This window comes from Megascapheus bottae, chromosome 8 (genome assembly GCF_031878675.1).
Source record: "Megascapheus bottae isolate mThoBot1 chromosome 8, mThoBot2.hap1, whole genome shotgun sequence".
Lineage (NCBI taxonomy): Eukaryota > Metazoa > Chordata > Mammalia > Rodentia > Geomyidae > Megascapheus > Megascapheus bottae.
The window spans coordinates 32,882,297-32,890,039 of record NC_143516.1 but is presented as its reverse complement, the minus strand read 5'-3'; the positions used below and the strand labels follow the sequence as shown (position 1 = coordinate 32,890,039).

Sequence of the window (7,743 nt, the reverse complement as noted above, 5' to 3'; positions counted from 1 at the left end):
TATCTTGATTTTCTTGTGAATGATATTTTCAGGTTTCTAAGAGAGCAACCTTCTGTTTTTCAGCCTTTTCTTCTTTCCTTTTTTTAATTTTTATATCAAGGCCAGCTGGGGAATCCTCCTGTATTTGTATCTAAAGGACCATTCCTGTCACCCAGAGAGAAGGTTTGAGTCATTGTAGTGGCATTTCTGCATCTCTCATCACATGGTGACACCACACCTTCATGCTGACAGAATACAAAGTCTGCTGCTGCCAGTTTTAATAAGGACAGTGCTTCTATTTTTTTCCTTTTCAAACCAGGACCCCCTGTAAAATATCAATGAAGGGAATTGGTTGTGACTGTTTGTCACAGCTTAGAGATGCACAGTGTCTTCCTTTATCTCCTTTACTCCCATTCTCTGTACATTCTATGCTCTTGTTTCTAGAGAAACAAAGAGGCTTAAAACTTAAAATTTTCTGTTAAGACATTCAGGTTTTTATTGAACACAATGGAGCAGAGCTGGCTGTCTGGGTCCTGATGCTTTCTTCCACAGAGAATTAACCTGATTCAAGACTCTGGGAAATAAGATGATGAGTTAAGATATTAATGAGATTGATTTATGCAAAGTGAGCCATGACAATGAGTGTATTGTGCATTTTGCAAACCAGAGGCAAAGTACTTTAGAACCACTCACTTGAAATCTTAATTGTAAAGGTTAGACATTGGTGTTTGCAGCAGAGGCAATGTCCCATATTAAACATCCAGTCTCAGAGCTGTCAAGTAGCAACTGCAATCTGCAAAGAAAAAAAAAACCGTAAAAAGAAATGAAAGAGATCAAAACACCTAAATTGTTGGAAACTTACACATCTTTCTTGGCTTAACAAATGTGACAAGTGATAGAAGATAGCTGAGCACAGTTGACACATTCATGACACAACTTTCATGCCTAACAAAGAGATAACCTTTTCTGTTATAATACAACCCATATCCCACTGTGGACTGAGGCAGCCAGCAATGTACACCTGTTAGCTGATGTATTATAAATAGATTTGGAAGGCAGCATCCTATGTTAGGCTAAGTTGTTGCTCTTTTGGTGAAAAAGCAGTAGAAATTTATTTTTTTCCCCAAAGGAACTTATTGTAGGTAGACTTTTTTCCCTGAAGGAACTTACTGTAGATAGAAGCTCAGAACTGGAAACAGAAACAGTGTGATTAAATGTTCTCTCTCTCTCTCTCTCTCTCTCTCTCTCTCTCTCTCTCTCTCTCTCTCTCTCTCACACACACACACACACACACACACACACACACACACACACACACACACATGCATACACACAGTGTGGTCCTAGGGCTTGAACGCACGGCTTGGATGCTACCTTTGCATTATTTTGCTCAAGGCTAGTGCTCTATCACTTGAGCCATGGCCCCACTTCTGGGTGGTTAATTGTAGATAAGTGTCTCAAAACTTCCCTGCCAAGGTTGGCTTCAAATCTTGCTGTTTGGCTTCCTTAGTAGTTAGGATTACAGGTGTGAGCCACTGGTACCCAGCCTTGTTTGCTTTTCACTACACACATATCCTAACACTGAATGAGCATAGCTTATCCTTGCACTGCTCTAAAAGTGTTGCTAATTGTGACATTTGGAAAAATAATATATGTACATTAAAGAACAAAGAGAATAAATTATTACTTGGTACATTTTTTCCTCTTCATGTCTTATGTTACCATTCATACTTTCACATCCCCAGATACACTCTCCTCCAGAACTCACAAATCTTTAGCCAGACCAAGCCATTGTTAGCCAGTCCGGAAATCCTCCTGGCTACCCCAAAAAACCATCACAAGTGGTCCCATCCTTTATGTCTATGTGTGTGTGTGTGTGTGTGTGTGTGTGTGTGTGTGTGTGTGTGTGTGTGAGAAAGCGATGGGAGAGAGAATGATTAGATCCAGAGTCCTGATTAAAAGATTACATAAAAGAATGGAGGAGATAGTTTAACTAGCAGTGCCTACCTAGCAAACATGAAGCCCAGTGTGGTTAACCAATTAACTATTCAATCAATCTATCAGTCTATCAATGAAAAATTACATGCAAAAGGAGAAATCAGTTTTGCCTGTTGGCAGCAGTGCTAAGTCCCATGTACTATCTCTGATGGAAAGTTTTCCATGTTACTAGGGGGTATTCATATTGTTACTTGCTTATTCATTCAATGACTATTTCTTAAGTATCTACTGTATAGCAGGCCATGTGCTAGAACCTGGAAATCCATTCAGAAATAGAAATATGTTCTTCAACTTCATGGAACTATACTTTAACTGGGAAATAGATAGTAGCCACTAAAAAATCGTTTGAAGGAGGTTTGGGAAATGGTAAAGCATAAGTCAGAGACCAGCAAAGAACAAAGTAGCTTTTATTGTTGGAAGAAAACAAAGCTTGTTGGATGGAGTAACACCCCCCACTCCCACCCCCAGTTCCTTGTACTTCTCTCTTTGTTGGAGCGACTGAATTTATGTATCATTGAGCTTGTCTCAATTTGTGTTTCATTCTCTGGATGTCACTATTGTTTGTCTTTGTACCATTTCCGCAGTCAACCTTACCTGTTGGTGAGTTTGGTTTATGTGTTGATAAGTTTGGGAAGAGAAACCCAAACACAAGTACCCCTACATCTTTCAATTCCCCTCCTTGGTGGGACTTCTGTCCACGGAACATGTATGCTCCTATCTACTTGTCTATGTTGCTGAGTTGCGCCCTGTAGGCTCTGCATCTACATTTCAACCTTCCCTTCAGTCTTGGTGGATGAGTCTACTTAATTGTGGGAGCAGTATTAAAAACACATGGTCGCTAAAACTTAAAGAATAGTGAAAGTGACATTACAACCCCAATACACCATAACTTTTCTCTCTCTCTTTTTTTTTTTTGGCAAATGCCTCTGGGAGTCATTTTGGGTAGGGAGAGAAGGTATACCTTATCAGCTTCACTTGCATTCCAACAGTAGCCAGAAAAAGAACTGATTATAATAATCACCTTTAAACACCCATGTTTCAGAGAGGGCTAAAAGACAGAATTATTCTTTTTTCCCATATATTTTTTAATTGTAGTTAATAGAAGGGTTACATTATATTCACCAGATAGAAGGTGCATTACTTCACATACATTGATACCCTTTCTCATGTCTTGGTCCCCTTTTCCCTCCCCCACCCCAGCCCCTCATCTTGTTTTCCTCCCTTCCCTATCCAACTTCAAATAACCAAATATATATTGTATATGTATCAGATAAGAGGAGAAATACTGTAACAATATGAGATAACCAAGGGACAGCAAAAGAGATGAGAGATAACATAGTACATTAAAGACAACAATCACTCATTATATAGCTTTTGTTTCTATATCCTAGAGGTCCTTTCATTTAGCGTCATTCTATATGGCCTTATGAATCTACGTTTTGTTCTATTGTAATTCTCTGCTAGGAGAGCCCAAGGTTTCTACTGATTATGACAAATGAGGGAAACCATTGATCCTATATTCCTTTGAGTCTGGCTTACTTCACTTAATATGATTTTTTCTAAGTCTTTCTATTTCCTTACAAATGGGGCAATGTCGTTCTTTCTGACAGCAGCATAGAATTCCATTGTGTATAAATACCACAACTTGTTGATCCACTCATCAACTGAGGGACATCTAGGTTGGTTCCATATCTTTGCTATAGTAAATAGTGCTTCAGTGAACATCGTTGTGCTAGTGGATTTAGTATGTCCTTGTTTCTGGACGATTGGGTAAATGCCAAGTAGTGGAATTGCTGGGTCATACGGGAGTTCTATGTTTAGTCTTTTGAGGAACTGCCATACTGCTTTCCATAGTGGTTGAATAAGTTTGCACTTCCATCAACAGTGTAGTAGTGTTCTCTCCTGGCCACATCCCCTCCAGCATCTGTTGTTATTAGATTTCTTGATCCTGGCCATTCTAACTGGAGTGAGGTGGAATCTTAGAGTTGTTTTGATTTGCATTTCTTTTTATTTATTTATTTTTTTAATTTTTTTTAATTTAATTTTTTATTGTAATTAATACATGATATTTGCCAGATAGAAGGTGCATTAATTCACATACATTGATACCCTTTCACATGTCTTGGTACCCATTACCCTCTCCCCACCCCCCCATGATTTGCATTTCTTTTATGGCCAGAGATGTTGAGCATTTCTTCATGTGTTATAGGCCATTTTTGTTTCTTCTTCAGAGAAGACTCTTTAAGGCTTTGGCCCATCTTTTAATGGGGTGGTTGTTTCTTTGGAGATTAGTTTTGGAGTGATTCAAGTTTTTGAGCTGTTGATATATTTTAGATATGAGGCCTTTGTCTGTTGTATGGTTAGTGAAGATCTTCTCCCATTCTGTATGCTTTCTAGTTAATTTGCTAGCTATGTCCTTTGCCTTATAGAAGTTCTCCAGTTTAATGCAGTCCCACTTATCCAGCCTTTCTCTGATTTGTTGTGATTCTTGGTCCTTATTAAGAAAGTTTCTACCAAGACAGAATTATTCTTATAACTCAATTGTCATTGTGATTGCTGAGTATTATTTTATTTCCTGCAGCAAAGCCATTAAACTAAAAGTGGGATTGGAATGAAAACTGAGGGAATTTTTCTATGTTTAGTTATTGATATCTAATTTGTCTTTGACCTTTACTACCTGTGTAATTATTAGTGGTAAATTTAACTTGTGGTCTCTTGTGAATGAGTTTCCCTTTTGATAATAATGTAGAGCCATAGAGGTTCATTTGACTCATTTTCATAATAGAACAGACATGCAATAAATTTCATAAGATATAAACACCCACCTGCCGTTGAATTGTCACTGGACATTTACTTTTCCCTGTTTGAGTTCTGACAAGAAAATTAGACGGTGGTTTCTTCAGCTGTCAGTGAGAGCTGAGAAACTTTGGCAGCAGTCTCTATTGTGGCTCTTCTTAACTTAGCAGTGCCACAATCAGCAGGCAGACACTCATGAGGAAGTTCTCAATATGGAAACTGTCTCTTGGTGATCTCATGGGTGCCATGAGACCGTCGCTTCCTTCCATCTCTCTGGAGTATCTCCTTACCACGGCTATTCCAAGTGTGTGGCTAGGCAGAGAAGTTCTACAGAGGGTTCTATCAACATGAGGATACTGTTGCACATCCTTGGAGACTTAAGAGGGCCAGAAGGAATAAAAGGAATGTTGAATCACTATTTCTTTCTTCTTTTTTCTCTTTTAAAAAATTGATACTGTGAGTTATCTTTACATAGATAAATCTTCCAATCTACTCAACTCTGAGCTACACACAGCTGGTTACTGTGGTTATCTGTCTGGTTAACTCTAACCTGAAGACAGTCAAACCAATCATATACATGCATAATTTTAACAATAGGAACTGGTATTTGCTAATGTATTGATTCTTGTCACTTGGTGGCTTGTTGATTTTTGTTGTTGTTGTTGTTGTTGATCGTGGGGCTTGAACTCTAGGACTTGATGCTGTTCTGAGCTCTTCAGGTCAAGGCTACTGCTCTACCACTTGAGCCACTTCCAGTTTTCTAGTGGTTAATTGGAGATAAGAGCCTCCTGGACATTAGTGCCCGGCCTGGCTTTGAACTGAGATCCTCAAATCTCAGCCTCTTGATTATCTAGGATTACTTTTGTGAACCACCAGTGCCCAGCTCTTGTTGATTTTTTATTAAGGTCTTTTTTAGGTCCTGAGAATGCTAAAATAATTAAGAAGAAGTGCAAAAGAATGATAAGCTATAGACTTGATGTAGAAATTCCATCTGGGGGCACACAGGGACAAAGTGTTTAATTTGTATTGAAGACAATAGTCAATAAACAATAAAAGTGAAGGCTGGTGGATTTGGCTTTATGAGGCCTAAAGTTAGGAAGGTTATCAGAAATTGAGACAAACTTGCCAGGTGCTGGTGACTCATTCCTGTAATCCAAGCTATTCAAGAGGTTGAAATCTGGAGAATGGTGGTTTAAGGCCTCTAAATAGCAAGTGGTAGTTGTTGGAGAAAAGTTGTCAATTTTGTGTATGTATGTGTGTGTGTTTGTGTGTGTGTGCAGAGTCTATAGACAAATTTAATTTATAAATTTTACTTATCTTTAAAAATTCTGTTCTATTGCAGTGAATTTAAGGTTTGATTTTGGAATTAAGAACAAGAAAGCTATAGTTTAAATTGTAGGTAAATAGTTTAAATTATAGTTTGAATTATTGGTACAGCTTTTATTAATTTGAGAGGATTGTATCTCAAATAGTAGAATGACAGCCATTGCATTTCACTTCTAGAACATGCATAAGGCCCTGAGTTCAAAACTTAGTACTTTCAGAGAGGGAAGGAGGGAGGGAGAGAGGGGAGAAAGAGAGAGAGAGAGAGAGAGAGAGAGAGAGAGAGAGAGAGAGAGAGAGAGAGAGAGAGAGAGAGAAGCAAGAAGAGAGAGAAGAGAGAGAAACAGAGAGAGACACACAGTCACAGAGAAAAAGGAGAAAGAGTGCTGCTTATAATATTTATTAGCACTAGCTGAGTAATTTAGACAATTGGAGTACTCTTTCTGATGGGACTACTACCAAACAAGCCTTTGTCCTTTGATGAAAAGAATTGCATAGAACGGTAAAATCAATAAGAAAAAATTAGATTTTGGATTTAAGAATATTAGTATTTCCTTGTTATAATTTTAACGATCTAGTTGTAAAGACACATGTAAAGCTTATAAGATTACCTTCACTTGGCAAGAGCTCAAAATGTGAATGAAAATAAGAAAATACCCATTTCCATTTCTGTCATTATGTTCCATTGGCACTTGTGGTTGACTATTTTCCTCAACATCTGTCCTCACATTCTTTAAAACTGTCAGGTTTTCTCTGGGCTCAGGTGATAAGAAATAAACACTATATATTATATTCTTCATTCCCTGAGGTTTAATGAGAATATTACTGAGTTCTTTTTTTTTGTTGGTCCTGGGGCTTGGACTCTGGGCCTGGGCACTGTCCCTGAGCTCTTCAGCTCAAGGCTACCACCCATTGCCTTGAGCCAAAGCGCCACTTCTGATTTTCTAGTGGTTAATTGGAGATAAGTGTCTCATGGACTTCAGTGCCCAGGCTGGTTTTGAACCATGATCCTTAGATCTCAGCCTCCTGAGTAGCTAGGATTACAGGTGTGAGCCACTGCCCCCAGCATTACTGAGTTCTAGTAATAAAGTTCCAGAGTGTCCTCAAAAGTCATCTCTTCCTTCTTTTTCCCTTCTGGCTAGAATTGATTGTGATGTCAAAGCAGCCATATTGGATCATAAAATAGAAGATATAGGTTGAAGATGTAGAACTCTACAATAAATGGAGCTGGAGTCCCTACTGTATCTGAGCTACCATTATTTGTTTCCACCATGCTTTGCCTCTGTATCAATTATCCAATGCTACAGTAATATTGAATTAGACATGGCTATAAAACCTTAGTGTCATGCAAAAACAGAATGTTGATTTTCTCAGTTGATTAACTATTGGGCTTCCTCATGTTTCTAGGGGCCAACAGGTAATTATCTCATGCATGTTGGATACAAATGGTGGCAGTTGTTAACACTTAGCTCTATACAATATGTCTTGTATCCTTTAACAGATAAACTGGCTATAGCTTTCTCATGGTAAAGATGAAGGCACAAAGGAAAGCGTGGAAACACGAAAGAACCTTAAGGTCTGGGCTTGGAATTAGAACACGAGCATTTAGGCCTTTTTCTTTTGCTAAAGCAAACCACAAGACTAGCC

At 38.4% G+C, this 7,743-nt stretch overlaps 1 long non-coding RNA gene across 1 annotated transcript; it reads right to left on the bottom strand.

Moving 5' to 3' along the window:
• Nucleotides 1-471: 471 nt before the first annotated feature.
• LOC150059745 (uncharacterized) lies at nucleotides 472-4,922 on the bottom strand. Its single transcript, XR_016536403.1, has 3 exons — nucleotides 4,803-4,922; nucleotides 673-772; nucleotides 472-553 (listed from the first exon to the last, which is right to left on the bottom strand). It is a non-coding gene; the product is annotated as an uncharacterized LOC150059745 (long non-coding RNA).
• Nucleotides 4,923-7,743: the final 2,821 nt, after the last annotated feature.